Source organism: Mustela erminea, chromosome 5 (genome assembly GCF_009829155.1).
Source record: "Mustela erminea isolate mMusErm1 chromosome 5, mMusErm1.Pri, whole genome shotgun sequence".
Classification (NCBI taxonomy): Eukaryota; Metazoa; Chordata; class Mammalia; order Carnivora; family Mustelidae; genus Mustela; species Mustela erminea.
Genome location: NC_045618.1, coordinates 51,233,561 through 51,257,260, shown reverse-complemented (window position 1 = coordinate 51,257,260; position 23,700 = coordinate 51,233,561). Strand labels below are relative to the sequence as shown.

Genomic DNA, 23,700 nt, shown 5'->3' with positions numbered 1-23,700 from the left:
CAAGTGTTATTACTTCTATCACATATTCGGTTTCTCTAATTTCCCATAAGCTACTTGGGGATTATGTATCCCAATATACCCTGTGATTAACAGTTTCAGAAATAGAGTGCACAGTCCACTCTGTGGTTTATAGCTGGTTTATAAATAAAGATTAAAATTCCCATTCTACATAATGAAATACAATACTGGGAATATAAATGAAAGGTGTGTAGAAAACAGCACACATATGAACAAATGCAAGATTCTAGAAACTTAGAGTCCTTTACATAACGATCATTCTTTTTGAGATTTCCCAGGACAACCTCAGATATCTCTAAAGGAGGAAGAGTTTCTCTTCTTGCTCTCAACTACCGCTAGCCCAATAGAAAGCAAGAGGGAAAAATATCTTTAACTGTAGGAGGATGTCCCAGATGGTGAGTGGTGTGATATGTAGCTTGGACCCCTTCAACGTCCTTCTCCAGTTACCTACCCTATGGCTATCTAAGAAGGCAAAGAAACAAAGAAAGAAACCACTAGCACTTCTAAATACTTACGCTGTGTCAGGCTTACACACACACACACATACACAAACACACAAATGTCCTATATACATATAGACAAAGATTTACTATGACTTAAAACAGCAATTACTTGTTTATTTTCATTATTAGGTAAATTGGCTGAACCCAGCTAGGTTAGCTCAACTCTGGACAACTTGGTGTCGGCTGGGCTGGCTCTTATGGTTATCATTTAAGATTATTTCACTCAAGGGGTGCCTGGGTGGCTCAGTGGGTTAAGCCTCTGCCTTTGGCTCAGATCATGATCTCAGAGTCCTGGGATCGAGTCCCACATTGGGCTCTTTGCTCAGCAGGGAGCCTGCTTCCCCCTCTCTCTTCCTGCCTCTCTGCCTACTCATGATCTCTGTCAAATAAATAAAATTTTTAAAAAAAGATTATTTCACTCACATATTGAGTTCCCTAGATGAGATGACTGTACATCGGGTCTTTCTCTCTTGGTGTTCACTGACCCTCCAGGACCCATCTCCCCACATGAATCTCTAGATAAGGACAGCTGAATTTCTTTATATTATGATCAGAGCTCCAAAAGAGTGAACACAGAAGCTGTATGTGGTCACCTTCCATTAGTCAAAGCAGCCCAGGGTCAGTGTGGGAGAGGATTATACAAGGTCATATATGTAATGAGATAGACTGGGGAGGCTATCCTGTAATAATCTCCAACACAGGGAAAGCATATCCTACCACAACCCCAACCATTCAGAGCTCTCCAAGACCTACCAATTCAGGTGGTATCAGGGGTTCTATTATCACTGCGGTCTCCATCTCCAAATGAAGCAGTTTGCTAGCTCTTTTTGGCAGCCATTCTGGACTATCTGATATTCCAGTCAAAACAGGGCTTTTGCACCAAGCAGAAGAAATGCTGAAGGCTAGACTAGTCCCCTCACTGGAGTGGCTGGACAACAGAGGTCTTCTCCTCAGGATCTCTCAACCTCCAGAGCCTCTCTCCCCCTATGGGGTCTCCAGTAATGAAGGGTTCTATAAAGACAGTTGTTTTTCTTCTTTGTTGAGGGCAGGGCAACAAAAATACTTCCAATGCCTTCAAATTCTTCAATTTCCCAAATGCAAAAGAAAAGGAAAGAATCACTTAATATGGGATCCTTTATGAATCAGAGGAACACAAGGATTATATACTAGTGATAACCACATAGGTTTAAAGTCTTCATGGGGTGCTTGGGTAACTCAGCCAGTTAAGTGTGAGACTCTTGGTTTCAGCTCAGATCATGATCTCATGGTTTGTGGGAACAAGCCCCATAACAGTCTCCCTGCTCATTGGGGAGTCTACTGGAAGATTCTCTCCCTGCTTCCTGCTCCCACTCGCTGACATGTGCATATGCATGCACACGCTCTCTCTCTAAAATAAAGAAATCTTTAAAAAAATAAAATAAAGTCTTCTTAGGCATCTTAGTACACACTCAAAAAAATTTCTCCTGGAATCCTACCTTATTTCACTCCTTAATGCAATAGCTGCCCTTCTGCATCTCTAGGAAAAGTCATTGATTGAGTGACCAAACCTTTATGTTTGGGTTGAAAGCTCAGCTCCAATTAACATCCTCCTCCCATTGCCTTGGACAATAGCCCAATACTGGAAAACCATGTTTGTATCTTTAGCCTCAGAGAGTGGTGGGGCAGAGAAGGAGCAGTAGGGAAGGTATGAATTCAGGAGCCAGTGTAAAACTACTCCTTCCTTTTTGCCTATGTATGCTACACCTGATAAAACCAGTATATTACCTAATATACCCAAAACCCTAACGAAAACACATTTACTCACATTACAGATGAATAGGATGTGCTAACAAAGTCTTTGAATGTAAAGCATTTTTGTAGAGATGGTACCATTTATATCAGGTAATGAGAAGTACCACTTGACAACTATATATGCATGTGATCAACATTAATGGCCCAAAATAAAAATACCAGTTTACTTAGTATGTTCTAAAAACATGTGTTTTGGGTGTTGGATAGCTCAGTCAGTTAAGTGTCTGCTTTAGACTCAGATCATGATCCCAGGTCCTGGGGTCAAGTCCTATACTGGGCTCCATGCTCAGCAGGGAGTTTGCTTCTCCCTCTCCCCCTCCCCCAGCTTGTGCTCTCTCTCGCTGTCTCTCTCTCTTTCTCTCTCTGTCGTTCGCTCACTCTCTTTTTCTAAATAAATAAATAAAATCTTTAAAAAATAAAAATTTTAAAAAACATGTGTTTCACAGGCAGGATAAATGATAGGGATCCTTGGGGTTGTAAAGGGTGAGAACCACCAGAATGAAGATTCTCTCCATCTCTCGCATATTTTATTATGGAAACAACATTATTACCTAGAAAATAAACCTGATAATACAGATAAGTGATCCCGGATGATTGTCCCTATTTTAGAGATGAAGAAACAGAGACAAGAAGAAAGAAAGCATTTACCCTAAAGATACACTGCACCCCAGATCCCTTTAAGAAGCAGCCCAGAATAAATGGGAACACTGTCATTTGGTGAGACACTCTTAGTTCTGTCACTACTATCTATTAACTATATGGGTCTCTGCTTGCTCATCCTTAAAATGAGGATAATAGGGGCACCTGGATGGTGCAGTTAGGCGACCGAGTCTTGGTTTCAGCTCAGGTCATGATCTCAGGGTCCTGAAATCAAGCCCTGCCTGGGGCTCCAAACTCAGCTGGGAATCTCCTTCAGATTCTCTGCCCCTCCCCCCGCTGTTGGGCTACTCGCACTCTCTCTCTCTCTCTCTCTCGACTAAATGAAGAAATCTTAAAATGAGGATAGTAGTATCTATCTTGTGGGATGTTTTGAGGGTGAAATGAGTCAATTTAAGTAAAGTGCTTACCACATAGAAATTGTTTAAAAATGAGTGCTTGTAGTTTGGCGTAAAATTTTCTATAGGTGATCAGAAACTAAATTAGTCGACTTTACTCGTGTCTAAATTTATCTAACACATATAAACAGGTATTGCTTTCACTCTCTCCAGTATTAAAAGACCAAAATGTTAAAACAATAATGTTGACTTCTATGTACAGAGATGTTACTGGGCTCTCAATTTCAAGGAAAACATTTCTCTGGTCATGTTGTTATATTCCAAAAACTAATACTTTCCTAGGATTCTTTGGGGCCAGTGACACCCACAAGCTTCTGGAAGATTTGGTGTGGTCAACCCACAGCTCCCTCTGCCTCACAATGTGCAGAAACTTGGCCAGACCCTAGGAACACTGACAGGGCATAAGAGTGAGCCTGTCAATAGCTGAATACACAGGGCTTGTTGTTATTTTGTTCCAGGACATATGTTCCAGCTTGTTTACAGTTGCAAAAGATTAGAACAAAGTGTACACCGTGAATAAAAGATTGATTAAGGAAATGATTACGTAGCTATAGAACACTATAGGACAGAATAGACTATCATGCAGTCACCAACAAGAGTAAGGTACATCCCTTCCTAAATATGTTTGTGACCCAAAGATAAGGTGCAGAACACTGTGTATAGGGTGCTACTATCCCTGGAGCAGAATGGAGGAGACACATACAAACACACACAAACTTGAAAACATACCGGTAAGTTTATATATATGTACAGGCTTGTATATTATGTAGACTGTGAAAAGATACAAGGAAACTGAGTGCTTGCTGCTTTCGGAAGAAGAAACTTGGGCCTGAAACAGACAGGAACTCTGCTGATACTCTCTCCCCAACCCTGGTCCTCCTCCATCATCACTCTACTGTTACAGGCTCATGGCACACAATGGATGCTCATTGGATGTGTCTGTTGCTGCCCTTCTCTCTTTGGAAAAGTGTGACTGAGACAGAGCTTGGGGCCGGTGCACAGCAGAAGGGTTAAAACCTGTGCTTTGGAAGCCAATTTGCTTTGAGATATTTAAATCCTATGTGTCTATTTCTCCCTGATTCTCTGCAGGGCTCAAAAAGTCTTTTTTTTTTTTCCAATTTATTTATTTTCAGAAAAACAGTATTCATTATTTTTGTACCACACCCAGTGCTTCATGCAATCCGTGCCCTCTATAATACCCACCACCTGGTACCCCAACCTCCCACCCCCCCGCCACTTCAAACCCCTCAGATTGTTTTTCAGAGTCCATAGTCTCTCGTGATTCACCTCCCCTTCCAATTTACCCCAACTCCCTTCTCCTCTCTAACACCCCTTGTCCTCCATGATATTTGTTATGCTCCACAAATAAGTGAAAGCATATGATAATTGACTCTCTCTGCTTGACTTATTTCACTCAGCATAATCTCTTCCAGTCCCGTCCACATTGATACAAAAGTTGGGTATTCATCCTTTCTGATGGAGGCATAATACTCCATAGTGTATATGGACCACATCTTCCTTATCCATTCGTCCATTGAAGGGCATCTTGGTTCTTTCCAAGAACCAAGAACCATCTTGGTTCTTTGGCGACCGTGGCCCTTGCTGCTATAAACATTGGGGTACAGATGGCCCTTCTTTTCACGACATCTGTATCCTTGGGGTAAATACCCAAGAGTGCAATTGCAGGGTCATAAGGAAGCTCTATTTTTAATTTCTTGAGGAATCTCCACACTGTTCTCCAAAGAGGCTGCACCAACTTGCATTCCCACCAACAGTGTAAGAGGGTTCTCCTTTCTCCACATCTTCTCCAACACATGTTGTTTCCTGTTATGTTAATTTTGGCCATTCTAACTGGTGTAAGGTGATATCTCAATGTGGTTTTAATTTGAATCTCCCTGAGGGCTAATGATGATGATCATTTTTTCAAAAAGTCTTTTAAGATATAAAGCTGGCCGCAGTTTTAGCAAAGCAGGGCCAAAAGTTGCCCTCTTGGCTCGCGGGAAGTGGGCAACAGAGCCCCCCGGGGCGGGCCAATCCGGACAGGAGCGGGAGAGAGAGTGCAGAGGCCAAGGAAGAGAGAAGCTCCCAGCCAGGATCAGAGTCCTAGCCCGCGGGCATTTTATTAGAGCAGCTCGGGAACAAAGTAGACTTGAGACTCAGAGAACATCATGTTAGGGTGGGATCAAGGCTTCCCGCAGCAGATGCTTCCCCCACTCCCAACCCTCACACTATGCACCTAGTGAAGATTCCCCCAGGGGCAGGGGGACTAAGGAAACTTGAAAGAAAAGCAAGTGTCAGCCTAGGAGGTCCTGTCTGGCCAGAAGGGCAATCACCCACAGAGGAGACAGAGTGGCCCTTCTCCCGTTGTCCACCCATGTTTCCTCACCCCACCTCCTGCACATGAGGAGCCTGAGAGAGCATAGCTGTCAGGCTGGGGTCAGTGAAGGGTGTAGCTTCTGGGGAAGGAAGGAGGGGAAGGACCACAGAAGGCAAACCAACCAGGGCTCAGATCTTAGAACCGGAAGGAGGGTCAGGGCACCAGGATCCCTAGGAGACCACGCGCTTGGTGATCTTGAGTTTTCAGAAGCTGAGGTAACAGTTGGTTGTCCATTGCAGCGTTGTGTCACCTTCTAGGTATGGCACTAAATATGTCACTTATCCTTCAGAAGCTCTAATGAATGAAGGTATCTATGGACTTGCATTACAGATTCTTTTCTTAGGAGGAGCTATAGGTAAGAAATATAGTCTGATAGTTTTCAGCAGGTCCCTAAATTTTCTGGAAAAGTGCACAGCTGTGAAAAATGGCCCTTCCTTTCATTCTTTAAAACTTGCCATGTCTGTTCTCTAGAATATCTCCCTTTAAACCTCTAGATGGAAAGGGAAAACAGAAGTAGGAGGTAAGAGGTACGGATAGAGTGTAGCTCAAGGACATGTCCACACTAAGAATGTCTTAGCCAGCTTTGTGGTCACCTGACTAACTGTTGTGATACAAATTTGAGCGACAAAATCCTTTTCTGCAGAAAGTGTAGTCTGAGGCTCTGTCCTAGCCTTACACCTCCCTGGTAGGGAACTCCCTGTTTCCTCTGACTGACAGTTATATAAAGATCAGATATTATTTTTCCACAGTAACAATGACTTTTCACAGTCAGTGCTTCCCTAGATAGCATTAGTGAAGATTTATAGATACTATCTCATGCCACACAACTTGGCTTGGCACAGTCTCACCCACTAGGGAGGCCTACTCCAGTTTATTTAAAAGTTCTATACTGCCAGGCCCATTTTAGCCCAGAGCCATTTTGTCCCTTCATCTCTGAAGCAGTAGCATTCTTTCAGCCTGAACTCCAGGCCCAGCCTTTGTGGCTCAAACAGAAACAACTCTCCTAATGTCCATACAAAGCCAACTCAAGAGTATGTCTGGTTTTGTACTCTGCTTGGAGAACACTTCTTCTTCTTCTTTTTTTTTTTTCAAAGATCGTATTTATTTGTCAGAGAAAGAGAGCACAAGTAGGGGGAGAGGGAGAAGCAAACTCCCTGCTCAGCACGGAGTCTGATGTGGGACTTGATCCCAGAGTCCTGGGATCCTGATCTAAGCCAAACACAGACACTTAATGGACTGAGCCACCCAGGTGTCCCCGTAGAACATTTCTAAACTAATCTCTTTTGGGCCAACAATTCTAAACTTCTGCTCTGAAGGCTTTCTCCCTCTTATCTGTACTATAAAGACACTCTTCTTAAAATGACAACAACAATAAAACTCTTCTTTGCTTAAAATTCACTAACTATGGGACATTCAGAAAGCCAGCAACACATCTCTTCCAGGAGCTCGTTGTCCTGACTCAAAAAAAATTTGATCAGGTATTATTAGGAATCACCTATTGCCATGTACTTGACTTGGCCAAAGTGCTGAAGATACAGCCAGAACTACCCTAGACCAAGGCTAGTTGGGCCTCACACATAAAAAAGGCCAACGGGGAACTAACACAAACATACAACATAATAAATACATTAAGGGGCGCCTGGGTAGCTCAGTGGGTTAAGCCTCTGCCTTTAGCTCAGGTCCTGGGATCGAGTCCCGCATTGGGCTCTCTGCTCAGAGGGGAGCCTGCTTCCTCCGCTCTCTCTCTCTCTGCCTGCCTCTCTGCCTACTTGTGATCTCTCTCTGTCAAATAAATAAATAAAAAATCTTTAAAAAGCCAATAAATAAATAAATAAATAAAAATATATTAAGGAACACAGAGGTGCCTCTGTGACTTGAAATCCAGGGCAACCAAGAATCCTAAACCTCTGCTTTCATGCCTGACACAGCTCTAATCCATGGGAAATAGTTCTCCACAGCTCTTGCTTTTACAAGAGGTAAAAGCAAGTTCCTTTTAAGGGAACTATGCCTGAGTGATGAGACCGCTTACAGATTGTGTCTCTGCCAGGATAGGAGACAGGCCTGCTTCCAAGTACTGGAAGGATCTGAGCCGCAGAAGCCCATCAGTAAAACAAAAGGCTGACTTGTCAAATTTTTCCTTTCAGATGGCATGACTGCAGTTCATTTTTATATTGTGATGTATCACGATGCCAAGCATCTCTTTCCTTCTCTCCCTTCGTGTTCCAATGCACAGTTTTGAAAGTACTCACAAATTAGCACAATCCCCCCTGACAGTTGTACATGACAGCTGAAGCATGTTTGGCAATATTCGATTTCTTTACCCTTAAATTTGTATATATGTATTGTGACACTTCATACTAATTCTTTACAAAACTCTATATCTCTAGATATTGTTTTAAGAACTGGCAAAAATAGCAATAGAAGTTACAGAACTTTATAGAATAAAATGAAAATAATCCATAACATTTACTGTGATAATCTTAATTTAACATATGCAACCCCATTTCAGTGTTAGAACATATGTAAAACTCACAACTCATTTCTAAATCTAAATATTGTTTTATGTTCTTTCCTTTTTTTAAGATTTTATTTATTTATTTGACAGAGAAGGAGATCACAAGTAGGCAAAGAGGCAGGCAGAGAGAGGGGGAAGCAGGCTCCCCTCTGAGCAGAGAGCCTGATGCGGGGCTCGATCCCAGGACCCTGAGATCATGACCTGAGCCAAAGGCAGAGGCTTAACCCACTGAGTCAAAGCTTATTTATTTGAGAAAGAGAGAGACAGAGAGAAAGCAGGCAGTGGGAGGGGCACAGGGGAGAGGGAGAGTGAAGCAGGGAGAGAGAATCTTAAGCAGGCTCCATGCTGACCACAGAGCCCAATGTAGGGCTCAGTCTCATGACCCTGAGATCATGACCTGAGCCTAAATCAAGAGTTTGATGCTTAAACAACAGAGCCACATAAGCGCCCCGAATATTGCTCTAAGAACAGTACTGATAATACATTAACATAACCTTTTAACAGAAAAAAAAATCTTCAAATGGAAATTAATTTTTAAAAATTAATAACTTACAATGATCCAAAAAAATTAGCTACTTTGACATATCCATTGCTGTCATAAGAAGAATATAAACTGTGTAAAAGCCTAGACTGTGGCAACAGTGATTTTGCTGAAACAAAGGCAAAAAATGAATTTTCAGCTGTGCCTTTAGAAGGCCAATCTGTCTGCCTTCTTTCCTTCAAGCAGAAGACATCCTGCATGCCATCCACTCTCTGCTGCCGTCCACAGCAGTGGTCACCCCAGGACTTTGGCGGGGGGTGAAGTGGAAGGGATACAATTATACGGACATTAGCTATGTCAGGGACAGAGGATTTGTAGGACAACAGAAAGGAGACTTGAGGAGAAGGACATCAGACTCTGGGGCTCTTCAGATGTTTCTGGGTCACCTATGCTATCAGCGTCAGAGGGAAATGAGCAGAGGGTGGGAGATTTCAAGCACGGGTGAGTCATGCACTTTTTGCCTCCTCCCATCCCGGGAGCCCTTACATTCACCTTCAGCCACCTCTGCCTTCAGCCGTCAGTGCTTTCTCTCCTTCATGAGCACTTGCTTTCCTCTCCCAACAACTTACCAACCCCAGCAGGAACCATCTTCAGTTCGAACCATATTGTTACAAGAACGGGAATAAAGCTAGACCCTGACCCTTAGAACCTCAGGGTCAGGGCGCCTGGGTGGCTCAGTTGGTTAAGCGTCTGTCTTTGGCTTGGGTCATGATCTCAGGGTCCTGGGCTGGGGCTCCCTTCTGGGTGGGGAGTCTGCTTCTCCCTCTAACCCTTCTCCATCTCCCTCTACCCCTTTCCCCTGCTCATGCTTTCCCTCTGTCTCTCTCTTTCAAATACATAAATAAGTTTTTTTTTAAAAATCAGGATCAAATTTTAAAAGGACCAATCAGAGCATTTTCCAAAGCTCTGAATCCCCAGCCAGGAGTCTGAGAAGGCTATAAGGGAGCAGATGAATGTGACTTCAAGTGAGTCTGCCGTGAGAAGGATGGAATGCAAATGGGCATGAGAACCATGGACAGGAGCAAGAGCTAAGGTGGCTGGGCCATAGCAACTGGAAGCCAGAGTCAGGAGTAACTTAGGAAGGGAAGCAGGACCTGGAGAAAGTTAGGAAGAACCATGAGAACCACAGGAGGGCGCTGCACCCCCATGGGCTAGCCGGGACTGCCCGGGACTAGCAGAGTAAAGAGGTCAATCCAGGACAGCAAACCCCCTGTGCCTTGCTCCCCACAGAGAGCATCTCTCCCTCTTCCTAACTCTTGGGTTTCTTGTGCTGACACAACTATAGGAGAGAGACACACAGTCACCACCCACTTCACACACCAGCTCCCAGGAGATACACACACACATTCATGTGGGAACATGTAAATATCAACTCCTCCCAGTTCTGAAGATTACCTTGCTAATAGTGTTTACTGTGTAGGCAATGTGCTGAGAAGACCTGCCTTCCCTTCCATAATGCATAACAACACCTCTGTTTTTGTTTTCTTAACTAGGCTTCACACACAATATGGGGCTTGAATTTGTAACCCTGAGAACAAAAGTCTCAACATCTATGGACTGAACCAGCCAAGTGCCCCTCACAACAGCACCTCTTGCTGGTCAGGACTGATGCTCTTTGGAGTTCTTTACCTTTTCCTCATGTTTTGCCTCAGCTTAAAAATATCAGGGCGTTAGGATATAAAGGTAGCCTAAATGCCCATATTCGGGCGAATGGGTTAAAAAAATATAGCCACACAGTGGATTATTCAGCCATGAGGAAGAAAGATATCCTGACATTTGCAACAACAGGGATGGACCTTGAGCACATTATGCTAAGTGAGATAAGTCAGAGAAAAAGACAAATATTAGATGATATCACTTACAAGTGGAATCTAAAAGAGTCAAATTAAAAAGAAAAAAAAAAAGAGTGAAATGGTGGTTACCAGTGATGAAGGAGAGTTGGAAAGCAGGCAGACAGGGGTAAAGGCCCACACCTCCCGGGGAACCACTCTTAAAAGGATTTTACACCCCCCTGGAAGGAGGCCACCACCCTTTCCCATGAGACAAAAACCTGATGGGAGGACAGGCTCAGGGAGGGTCAATCAGATTAAAACAGCTGCCAACCAGTTCACAAAAGTCTTGAGACTTAGAAACTCTGGTGGCATCTCTCTCAGGCCCCCTCCCTCCTCAGGAGCTTAGTACTATCACTTAGCTATCCTTCAACAAACCTGGCTCTGCTGCCCACCACTCTGTCTGGCCTACCCCTTTATTCTTCGAAGCCGCATGACCGAGAACCTCCGGCACTGAGAAAAAAATCCTGTAACACCAGGGGACAGAGGGTGAGGGGATAAGACTGAAGTAGTTTAAGAGTATAAACTTACAATGAGTAGTAAATAAGTCGTAGAGATCTAACTCAAAGTATAATGAATATAGATAACAAAATACTATATATACTACATTATCCAACTTACTAAGAAACTAAAATGTAATTATCCCAAAGACTAAAAGGAATGGATAATTATGTAATCTGATAAAGGTGCTAAATATAGCTACAAAGGCAGTCATATTACAACATATAAATACATCAAGGTAGCACATTGCACATCTTAAACTTACACAACGTTATATGTCAAATATATTCAATTTTTTTTAAATCAGAGCTTTTGATGATAGCCTATCTGCCCTCATCCTAAGTTCATATGTTCTTCCTGATGCCAAACTTTGCCTTCATAAGAAAGAATGACAGGAGATAAAGACAGAAGTCAATTACGGTTCATCTTAGAGAAAAACGTTCTGTACAGTTGCCTGGATGGTATGTATTATTAGTCAGCCTTCTGAAAAACAACAGAGAGAAAACTGCAATTATCCAGAAGGTGAAGCATTTTTCTTGAAGTGTTCTCAGGGAGAAAGAAACTCATAAAAATCAGTCAAGAATTCTCTGAGCAACCCTGGGATTCCAAACATTCCTCTATCAGTATCACCCACCTGGAGGAGGAATCCAAAAGTCTAGGTGAGTGTGTGCTCCCCACTGCAGCAAGAAGAGGATTTGATGAGCCTGGAAAGGACCTCAGAATGTCTGATTTAAGAAGCCAACATTATAAATAACATCTCCATTTTTTTATTAGAGAAGGAACACATATTCAATACAGAAATGTTGGGAAATTTGGAAAAATCACAAATCTTAAAGAAAAACAAAAAACAAAAACAGATCAGCTGTAATCTCGCCAGCCAAAGATAAACATATTCACAAATTTCCAACCAACATTTTTTCTGGTTGTATTTAAAACTAAAATGTGTGATAGGAAACATAGTATTTTATGTTCTGCTTCTTTTTTTTCCTTCCCTTTCCAATAACAAGAGAATGTTTTCCCCTCCCCATAAACTTTCTCAGGGGGTGTATTTTATAGTGGCAGCATTGTTTTCCATCCTAGATTTCCATCACTTACTTATCCTTTCTCTTATTGCTGAGTTATTTGGTTATTCTGTCCACACAGGAGAGCAGCCTGACAGCTGATAACCCTGTCTGAAGTTTTGCCTCAGTGCTGGTGGCCTTTCCCCTCGAGCTGTTTCAAGTGTGTGTGATCACCAGGGTGGGGACCTGTTCTCCTGGAAGTTCTTGTTCTTTGTTTCAGTTTAGAATGCTATTATAAGACAGAAAACTCCATGGAGTAAATCTGAATATCTAAGTAACTTTATTAATCAGTGCATGAATCAGAAAGCAACCCATCTAGTAAGTAGAGGGGAGCTCCTAGGAATTGTCAAAATGAAGGGTTTCCGTAAGATAGAGGGTAGGACAAGAAGTTAAGGAAAAGAGAGGACTGTATCAAACCAGGAGGACATGTTGGGGTAGGGGGAACAACAGGGTTTTTATCATGTATATTACTGCACTAGTGCTGATCAGGAAATTTCATATTGACTGTTAAAAGATGGCATTCATTGAATAGATTGAAACTATTAAATTACTTATTCCCTGGAGCCAGGGGATCTTGGCATCCAGATTTCCAGTACCAGTGGTCTGGAATACACACATGTGGCCTTGCCCATTTACTCTAGCCCCATGGCTTCCTAGATGTTATCTATTGTGCTGGAAGGCTCCAAAGAAATTAACTCCTTGTCCCTTATAAGGAGGACATACACTAAAGTATTTGTAAGATAGGAAAAGGAGGGGGGAAAACAGTTTTTATGGGGTCCCTTCAGTGTCCCTGTCTCAATTAGATCTTCTATTTTACCAGTTGAATTTTTTTTTCTTCAATAATGGAAAGTGAGTAAGAAGAAAAAACTGTGTATAACTCTAAGATACACAGAAATGAATCAGAAGGACATCAGTCAACTAATATTGTACACATATGGTAAATCATGTGAATTGTTTAAGTATTTTTAAAAGATGCCCCATTCCCCACTGAAATGAGCTTGTTTTGACAGATGGCTTTTACCTCACCTTGTAAATTATAAAATTCCATTGTTCTTAAGAAATCTCATAAAAAGGGTGATGTGGGAAAGACATTAGGGTTCAAAGCCAATGGCCAAGAAAGAAGTCTTGGGTGCAAAAAAGGTGGTTTTATTAAAGAATGGGGACAGGACCTGTGGGCAAAAAGAGCTGCCCTGGGGTCATGAGCAGTGGCCCATTATATACTTTCAAGCTGGGAGGGGGTCAGGAATAGTGAAAGTCTCTAAGGAATTTTGGAAGCAAGGTTTCCAGGACATTAAGGGGGCTAGCTATTGTTGGGGAAAGGTCGTTTATTACTGTCCAATAAAACCTTAGTCATGAGACCCTTCAGATGTGTATCAGTGGATATACGCTTGGGGGATGATTGAAACATGTATCTTGGGGGGTAGAGATAGAGGAAGTTCCCAAAGGAATTTTTATAGGCTAAATTAGACTTAAACGATCCTGGGGTTTGGGTTAAGACTGCCGTTTGCCCTTAGCAAAGTATCAACAGCAAGGCGGTTGAGTCCCTAGAGGAATGTCACTCTGCCTGTTTCAAGGACTTGTCAGTGGGCTGTAAGGAGTAAGGAAATTTAATATTTTTTCTTCTGCCTTTGTTCCCACATCACAGGGGTGCCTGCCTGGCTCATTCAGTGGAGCATGTGACTCTTGATCTTGGGGTCATGAGTTCGACCTCCATGTTTATGTAAACTTGTTTTAAAACTTGTCTTTTTTAAGAGAAATTATTTTATTTTACTTTTTTAGTAATCTCTACACCCAACAGGGGGCTCAAACCCACAGCCCCAAGATTAAAAGTTCCATGTTCTTCCTGCTGAGCCAGCCAGGTGACCCTTGAGAAATTTCTTAAAGAAAACATGTTTATATCTGAAATGAGTAATGTGTACATGTTGTTTTTGAGAGGAAGGCTATGGAAGAATGGATGAGAGTCTAGGGCCAGACCCCTTGGTGCAGTAACCCTCAGTCCCTGGTAAGAGTTCTAGTGTAAACGCCTGTGCAGCCACACTATCACTGAACACAGAACATCAAGCACTAGTCTCTTGCCCTTCTCCCTCTCTTTTTTTTTTTTTTTTTGTTTTCTTTTTTACACTTTTTCACACTTCTAATGGGAGAACTTACATCAGGTTTTTTGCAGACCATGACCCCCAGTCTTTGAGGCGACTCCAGCCTCCTTGGGAAAAAATGAGGAAGAAAACCTTGCAGGTGGCTGGCAACAACAGCAGCCTGGCACTGAAACACTGATTGTTCCTGTTAAGCTGGTATGTCTCCCTATTGTCCTACCCCATTCACTCACTTGCTCCCTGCTTAGCTCACAGACAGGTATAAATGTAAATGTTGTATTAATCAAATGTGTGGGCATATGTCATAAATATTTTCTCTCAGTATTGCCTGCATTTTGAAATCCTGAACCTAAGAGTTTTGCATGTAATCTTGAGTTACTATTCAAAATAAAACACATATCCTTCTTGTAGTTCTTGGCCTTCTGAATCCTTGAAAAGCATAAGAGAAATATATAGCAACCTATTCTCAATTTGGCCAATCTAATGAGTCTGACACTCTAAGAGAATTCCTAGCCTCATCCTCCTCTCTTGGACAACCATCACCCTGAGACCAGGGTAATTTTTTAAAAGATTTTATTTATTTATTTATTTATTTGAGAGATAGTGAGAGGGCACAGGGGGTGGGGTGGGAGAGGAACAAAGGGAGAGGGAGAAGCAAGCTCCCCACTGAGTAGGGAACCCAATACGGGGCTTGATCCCAGGCATGACTTGAGCTAAAAGCAAATGCTTAACTGACTGAGCCACCCAGGCACCCAACCAGGGTCATGTTGAATTGCATTCCAACAACTAAGAAGTCCAGCCAGTTGAAATGCACAATGTCTACTTGCTGAATATGTAACTTGGTTCCCAAAATTATTAACAGGACCTATTAACCTGAATTCCTATTTTGGAATATTAGTATCGTTATTAGTATCTTTATTACCTCCCCATTTCTACACTGCACCAAGTATAGTTTACAAAGCTCAGTCAAATGACAGGAACCTATACATCTAACATTAGAATGAATTTGGTAACTCATTGATAATGACATTCTCCCCTTAATTACGGGGGGGTGGTTGGGAGGATAATGCATCTCAGTTGATTCTCAATCAACCTAAATATACTGAGATTCCAAAAATGAACATAAAACACAAGACACAGCATCAATAATCAAAAATAGAAGAAACATTCTTTGGCAGAAGGTGGGGAGCTAATTGTAGAAATAGAGATCATAGAGTCCCATCATAAGCAGGAGTAATACAAAAACAGTGCCTTCTGAAATTTTCTAAAACACAACAGAAAAGAAGGCATTCTGAAAGTTCTTAAATAGAAAAAGAGGACCACCAGAGAGGAATACAGATAACAGTAGTCTGTGAAATTCCACTGAAAAAATAAAAACTACCTTATGGACACCAAGAAACAAAGGGTATTTGATCCTTTTTACTCATATTTTATTCTTATGTAAAGAGAACAGAGATATACTTTTAGATCATCAATATTTATTTAAGTGACATTTTTGAGTGCCCTTGATGTGGCAAGCACTATGCTAAGTGCCACGTATGCAGTGGTGAAGAAAATAGACATATGCCTGCATTTTCCAAATCCTCTCCCCACATACTTTGCTCATGATACTTATGAAGTATATGTCAAATACTGAGCTGTAAATCTGTGAAGACAGGCTTGAAAGAGGATGTTGCCTATTTATCCAAGTGATAACCAGTAACATCAGGATCCATGTGCCTTAGAAATGAGGAATGGGTATTTCCCAAACTAGCTCAGAAGGATATATTTGAACTAAGAAGAGAAAATCTTTCTGTCGCAGCAGTTAATTACCTTCAGTAAGAGCCCATCATAACCAGGGACAGTGCACATTTGTCATCAAGACTACGGCTTGGGACCTCTTTTGTATCCTGGATCAGTAGATCAAGTGAGGGCAAATCATTTATCAAATCTGGGAAAGAGAAAAGACAAACATTAAAAATGAAAAGATAGTGCAGGACATCACCAGACGGCTCTGCTAGACTGATAAGTAAAATCATAGTCACAGAGAGGTATAACCAAGAATTAGCTAAACTATGACATTCTATTTAATCACAGCTCAGAGCAACTCCCCTAATTGCTGCTGAAGATACTTCAGTAATATCACTTACCTCTGGAAGACAGTAGAGGACTAGTGAGAAGAGATGATTGGTGTTTACTTCAGAACAAAAGAAAAGACACAGCACACTCCAGCTCCAAGGGAGAGAGGTGGAGGGGGACAGAAGGGAGAGAAAGAAAGAGGGCAAGAGAAAGAGAGTGTGAGACAGAAGAAGAAAAAGGAGGGAGGGCAGAGGAGGGGAAAGAATGGCTTTCTAAATGCACAGCTAAAGCAACAGCTCAGAGGCATGGGTACCATTCTTCAGGATCCAGTGTGCTTATTGAACAAGAGAGCTCTAAATGATACGGTGTCCCAAACAGGAAAAATACACGGTTCCAGCAACCAAAGAGCAGAAACAGAAGTGACTCCACTAACACACCCACTGAGCAACTGGGAAATTTTGTACTTTCTTCTCTGTAACTCCGGGCTCTTCAGGGCGAAAGGCGCATGTCCCCAGAGCAGATGCACCCTTAATCTTTAAAAAAAAATCTTAAAAAAAATGTGAAGGGGCACCTGAGTGGCTCAGTTGGTTAGGTGTCTGCCTTCAGCTCAGATCATGATCTCAGCGTCCTGACATCCTGCCCTGCATGGGGCTCCCTGCTCAGCAGGGGACATGCTTCTCCCTCCCCCTGATGCTCCCCCTGCTTGTGCCCTCTCTCTGTAAAATAAATAAATAAAGTCTTAAAAAAATGGAGTTAATAGACTATCAGGGTTAAACAGTCCTTATTAGCAAGAGGAAGGATATAGGGCTGCTTTTACACAATGAGGCCGGACAGGATTTCGTGTAGAACCCAAGCGATCTATTTTGGTGCTTCCTAGAATTTCCATGTTCCATTGTAACTGTGAATATGTGCGTTCAGCAATCTCAGCCAGAGAAAGATATGACTGTCAAGGGTTTGGACCCCTCAGGAATGAAGGTTTGGGTCATAATACCAGGCAAGCCACGAAGACCTGAGGACATGTAGTGGAGAGTGAGGGGAAATTAGAATTCATAGTAAAGGAGGGAGTGGATGTGGGCCGGTTGCAGCCCTGAGATCAACTGCAGTGATAGTGGCTATAATTTGCCGCATTAACCTCCTTCTTCTAAGTTTCTCTTTAGGAACAGAGGCCCATATGAAGGTTGAAGGAATTGTCCCTTGAACCCGTCTGGAAAAGTAGATCTGTGTGGCTCTAGGCAGCTAAGAACATGCACTCCTCAGATCTCCTGCCATGGGGATCATAATTGACGATGGCTCCAATTGCCACACTGAATCTGCTACACTTCCCATGGGCTGTCCTCAAAAAGTCAGTGCAGCAGGGATACTAAGTCAACCCTGTCTCTGCCCAATGTAGGATGCCTCTAACGTTGGGCTCAAAGATTCTCCACTGGCCTGGCTGAAACTCTTAGAACTGTGCAGATCCAACCTGTTTTACTTCCTTCCCTCTTTCACAGAGCTCAAACTTGATTCCCACTCTAAAAGTTCTTCCTGCCTCCTCTGGTTTCCTCTTCCTTTCCCCCCTCACAAGACTCCTTCCAGAGCACTCAGATTATAAAGCCAAAGTCTCCTTTATTAGAATCGAAGCTTACTAACCTAAACGCAAATCAGACACTTAACTCTCTGATGGATATAGTTCCCCATATTTTACCCCATAATTATTATATTTGGACTCTTGCAGTTGCAGCAAAGACAATACTTTCACCCATCCAGACAGCAGATAGCAAAAAGTTGACATATTCCATAGTTGACCAATATGTTTGCTAACAGAATCAAGAGGGCACACAGCCCAGTGAGTTCATTTTAATGCTACATGTTAATTTAACACTTCAGGACATGTAGCATATTGTTCCCAGTTAGCTTGCTAAGTTACATTCCAAGGGCCAACAATATCCGGTAGAGTATATGATTAAAGGTGAAGCTCAGACTTAAAACTTTACTCTGCCCGTTTACTCTTTTTATTTTCAAAAAGATTTATCTATCTATCTATCTATCTATCTATCTATATAGCACGTGAGCAGGGGTGGGGGGAGAGGCAGAGGGAAGGAGAGAATCTCAAGCAGATTTCCCGCTAAGCAGGAAACCCAATCTCACAACGCTCCAATGACGACTTGAGCTGAAATCAAAGTCCCTGCCTCAACCAACCTAGCCACTCAGGGGCCCCTAAACTGCCCAAGTTTAAATCTAATTGTCATCTAACAAGGTTTGTGATCTTGGGCGTGATATTTAACCATTTGAATACCCACTTTTTTCAACTGCAAAATGGTGTTAACAGAATGTATCTCACAGATAGCAGGGACTAAATGTGCTAATATTACAGTGCGCTTGCCCACTGTATTGGGTATGTTCTGTTAGCTACTTATCTAAGAGACATCTTAGATCTTAGATAAATACATATCAAGCATCTGCTGACTGTAGCACATTATTTTTTTTTAAGATTTTTATTTATTTATTTGACAGAGACAGAGCTCACAAGTAGGCAGAGAGACAAGCTGAGAGAAAGAGAGGAGGAAGCCGGCTTCCTGCTGAGCAGAGCGTCCGACCTGGGGTCGGACAGGTAGGTAATACATCCGGAAATAGTCTTTTCCTTTCTATGGCGCTTCTCTAGAGAGCCCAGAGAAGGGCCCGTCCCTCGACCTCGGAACATCTAGACCAAACCCCGCACAACCCTATGCCCCTTCGCCAGGGACTGCTTATACAGGAACCCAAAGCCTGACCTCACCCACGTACCGTTACCCTCCGAGGTGATTTACATATCGGTTGTTTATTGGCTACTATAAGCACTCGCTCTTCTCATTGGCTGACACTGCTCCGTGCGCGTCACAGCTCTCATCATTTCCGTTTCATGCTCAGCTCCGGTGCCATGGCGACCATGAGGGGACTGAGGCATCGCTGTCATGTAGCAGGTGGCGCCGCGACAGTGGAGAAGCTCCCCAGTCTCGCGTGATTGTCTGCTTTCCCTGCTCTCGGAGAAACTCTGGATCTCAGGAATAGCCTCTTCCTTAGAGAACTACAGGATGGAGAGCTCGTGGTACACAGTAGGCGCTCTTTATCCGAAGCCTATTGGCTTACTTTCGCGCAGTGTTCCTCAGAATTTCAAAGAGCCTTTGGCAAGCCACCTCTACGGAAGAACCAAGAGGTCACGTTCTGGTCCCCGGGTGCGCAGCCAGGGCGGCGCAGCGCCCCCTGCCGGCCCTGGCGGCGGCGACAGCGGGACCCGCCCGAGAGGGCGAAGGTGCCAGGCGAGAGCTCGGGTTTCCCCTCCTCCGCAACCCCCTCTCCCGGCAGCGCCTGGTTCCCGGGCTGTGCCCCCCGGGTCCGGGGTTTGCGCCTCTGGAGGAGGCGGGAGGCCCTCCCTGTAAAACCTCCAGACCTCCCTCCGCGAGCCGTGACCCGACCCCGCGGTGGCGGAGTCCCTGGGGGTGAAGGGACCTGGGAATAACCGGGCGGGCCGGGGGCCGCGCCGCCCGAGTGTTACTCGAGGAACCCGGGAGCTCGAAGAGCATCATCCCGGGCGAGAGCCTGGCTCTCCCGAATCGAAGCCCAGCACCGCGTCACCACCCACGGCCCGGTGCGCACAGATTCCCCGGGCGGGCCCTGGCGTCCTTCCTCACTGTGCCCAAGAAGGAGGGGAGCTGGGGAGGAGCGGGGGCTGGGCTGGGAAACTCAGCCGGAGTTCCTGCCCCCTGCTGGCGGCAAGGCGCCGTTACACGCGCGGTTATTGAGGGTTGAGGAGGGCGGCCAGCATCAGCTCCTCTTCATGGTCAAGGCCTCAGCCTCTGGAAAGGCTAGGAGAGAGGCGGTGGGCCGGGGGTCGATGACGGCTGCGGATTCCCGAGAGAAGGCATTAAAAAGAAGAACTGAGGTGCCCACAGATAAAGAGCGGTTGGATCACCTGCACTTGCCACTTAGGGGAAAGGGGGTGTCTTCTCCAGGCCCCCATTAGGCCTCATGGATGGCCAGAGTAGAGATTCAGTTGAGTGAGGAGGTGGTCAGGGCTGGCCGGAAGCCCACATCAGTCCGTGACCTTGACATCTCAGGAATATTGTGTAGTGGCAGTTGGGCCTTTCGTTGGCAGAGCGTTATTCAGTAATCATTTGAGTACCTACACGCTAGAGGAATAGCAGAACAAACAAGCAAACAAACAAAAGACAAAAAAATATAGTAAGTATGTAAATTGTATAGACAGTTAAAGGGATAAGGTCTAGGGGGAAATATGGAAAACTCAGGACCCACACAGCAAAACACATAGAAAGAGTTCCTTATGACTTATTTGGAAAGAAGAAGGAAGTCATAAGATAGTCTGACCTAGCAACTGGACAAAAAAAAAAAGACACCAAATGCCTGAAGTGAGCAACGGCCTAAGCCTGGGGAGCCATTCTGACAATCAGGCCCATAGCTCTGCAGAAACAATAAAACTAAACCTTAAAAGGAACGTGGGGCTCATCATGTAGTATCAGTCTCTGACTCACTGTTCTCACTCACCTGGCAGGTGCCTGACACACAAAGACCTCAGCAACCAGGGGAGAGGGAGTGTTCTAAGAGGTTGAATATGACGGAATATCGTGTATGATTCAAGATACTAATGTTCTGTTATTTCGGTAACAAGAATTTGGCACCACTACTTTTGCAGTCAGCAAGCATATAAAAGTCTAGAGAAAGAAACAGCCCAAATAGCAGGCCTTCGAACTAATCCCCTTCCAGCCAGGCAGCAGTGTGGAGAAGACACAGGCATGTTGCAACAGAGACCACACAATGGACATATCAAATGCCCTGAACTTGCTTTAGGATTGTAGGGCTGGAGCAAGGGCCAAGACAACCACCAGGGTCCACTCACATCACACACAGCTTCTGACAGAGTTCAGGACAGGCTATTACAGAATATGGCAACTTGGCAAATTCAGTCTTTTAAGTTGGAAGAAATTTGAGAAAGGACAGGTACAGGAAAGACTTACTCACCTTCTCTGGAAGCAGGTCATAAAACCCTCCTGGGAGAGGGTTTCTGGCACCCAGAGGAAAGGAGTGTCATTATCTGCAAAAATGGAGTGACATCTGAACAAACATCTTGCTAAGTTCCCCCCCATTTACTACACTTAGCTTGTACCCTTTGTTCTAGCACATCCTTCCACCACTTTCCACCTTTCATCAACCTGGCATACACACACTCAGGTTTAACCACTTCTTTAGGGCCTTATTTCCTTGGGAAGGCTCTCCTCTTAAACCTATAGGAAATAAATGGGTATTCTTTTCTCTTGTTAATTTGTTTGTTTTTTTTATTATAGGGCCCCAGCTGAGAACTTAGAAGGGTAGAAGGAATGGATATTATTCCTCCACTACACTTGTTAGATTTGGGATAATTTACGAGAGATAGGGAGGAGAGGTAGACTCTTCCAGTTGTGTCCTCCCCAATCTGTCTTGCACTTTACTTCTGGTAGCAGTCAGTCATTCAACTCCCTGTTTCAAGAGAAGGTAGAAATTTTGTTTCAGGAATCAGGCAGAAGGGCAGTCTTGAGAGCTTGGGCACTGGGTGAAAATCAGCATGAGCCAGAGAAAATGGTTCTCCACTAGGAATGGGTTTGAGATTCACCGTGGAGCTCATCAAACACAGACATGCAAAAGACCTCCTTCACAAAAAGTCTGTTTCAGGAGGCCTGGAATCTAGGCCTTCTTAAAAGTCTCTTAGGCACTTCTGATGAAAGGGGCCATGGTTGGGAATTCCTGCCCAGGCACAGGGGTAATCTGATACTGTTTACCTCTGCTAGTGGGCTCAGGGTGCTATCAAGTTGTGGGACTGGAGAGAAGGGGGGCTTGTGGCTGTAGAAAGGATACATGAGGGCTAGGCACACAGAAAGCTTGTTTGGTTTGGTTTGGTTTGGTTCTAATTAAGTAGCTTTAATTTTTCAGGGTAGTTTTAAGGTTACAGAAAAATTGAGTAGAAAGAATGGAAAATTCTCTTGTGCTTCTCCCTTCCCCGCTTTCCTACCCACACAGCCCACAGTTTTCCTGTTATTAAAATCTTCCTGGGGGGGTGGTCCTTTTCCTATAATTGATGAGCCAATATTGATGAAGGCTCACTAAAGTCCACAATTTAATAATGATCAATTCTCTGCATTATATATTCCTATGGGTTTGGACAGTGCATAATATTACTGTAGGAGAAGAAGCCATCTTCCTCAGCTCTCTTATGGTCTCTGACTGGGTCTCAAAATTGAACTGACAGAGATAAGTAAGAATAAAGCATACCAATTCGCTTAAATTTTCACATGTACATGGGAGACTCCGTAAGGGAATGAAGACTTAAAATAACGACCAGCACTGGAAGCTTTTATACCCTTTAGACAAAGACACAATACATTTTGGAGACTTGACAGGAAAAGGGGTTTGGTTTATGGGTAGGAAATGGTGAAGAAATAACTAGAAAGAAAAGGGTTAGTATAACAAGGTTTGTTTCCAGATTCCTCTGGTGCCACCTCTGGCTGGTAACATTGCCTCCAGGAAAAGAATTTATTTCCTGCCTCTAGGCAAAAAAGGAGAGCCTTTCCTGCATTTATGGATTCTTAACTGCCTTTAGTACAAAATAACATTTATGTTAAAGAGCCATAGCTTGGGGTCACAGAGTCTGGTTTCCTTCAGCATGAACAAAGATGATCTCCTCGTGTACTTAGATTTTCTTTGATTTCTTTCAGCAGAGTTTTGTAGTTTTCCTCATAATGAGCTTGTTCATTTTTTTAGTAGATTCATATCTACATATTTCATTTTTCTTGGATGCGTATGTAAATTTTTTTCTCAAATTTCAATTGTTTGTTACTGGTACCTAAGAAAGCAGTTGATTTTTGTATATTAACCTTATATCTTGTGATTTTGCTCTGAAAAGACATCATTTTTATCCTGTAGATAACTGAAGACATTAAAAAGCAAGAGTGTTCCCCTATTCTATTGATGCTCAAGGAGTACTAATCTGGAAGGGATGTGTAGAACAGATTGGAAGGAAAAGAGGCTAGAGGCAGGGAGTCCCTGTAGGAGACTTTTCTGTGAGCCCTCCTGAAAACAAGAAGATTCCAAGTAAGAATAAAGCATACCAATTCGCTTAAATTTTCACATGTACATGGGAGACTCCGTAAGGGAATGAAGACTTAAAATAACGACCAGCACTGGAAGCTTTTATACCCTTTAGACAAAGACACAATACATTTTGGAGACTTGACAGGATAAAGCACCAGCACCAGTGGAAAAGCAAGAACAGACCGAAGAGGCAAATACCCTAAACTGGCCTTTCTCCTTCATGCCTATGGGTCTCTGTTGCCAGACTCCAACATGTCCGTGTA

The 23,700-nt window shown here is 43.4% G+C and overlaps 1 long non-coding RNA gene across 1 annotated transcript; it reads right to left on the bottom strand.

Annotated features, from left to right (window-relative positions):
* Window positions 1–14,927: 14,927 nt before the first annotated feature.
* On the bottom strand, window positions 14,928–19,811 carry LOC116590810. The gene is made up of 3 exons (XR_004285745.1): window positions 18,931–19,811; window positions 17,346–17,351; window positions 14,928–14,943 (listed from the first exon to the last, which is right to left on the bottom strand). It is a non-coding gene; the product is annotated as an uncharacterized LOC116590810 (long non-coding RNA).
* Window positions 19,812–23,700: the final 3,889 nt, after the last annotated feature.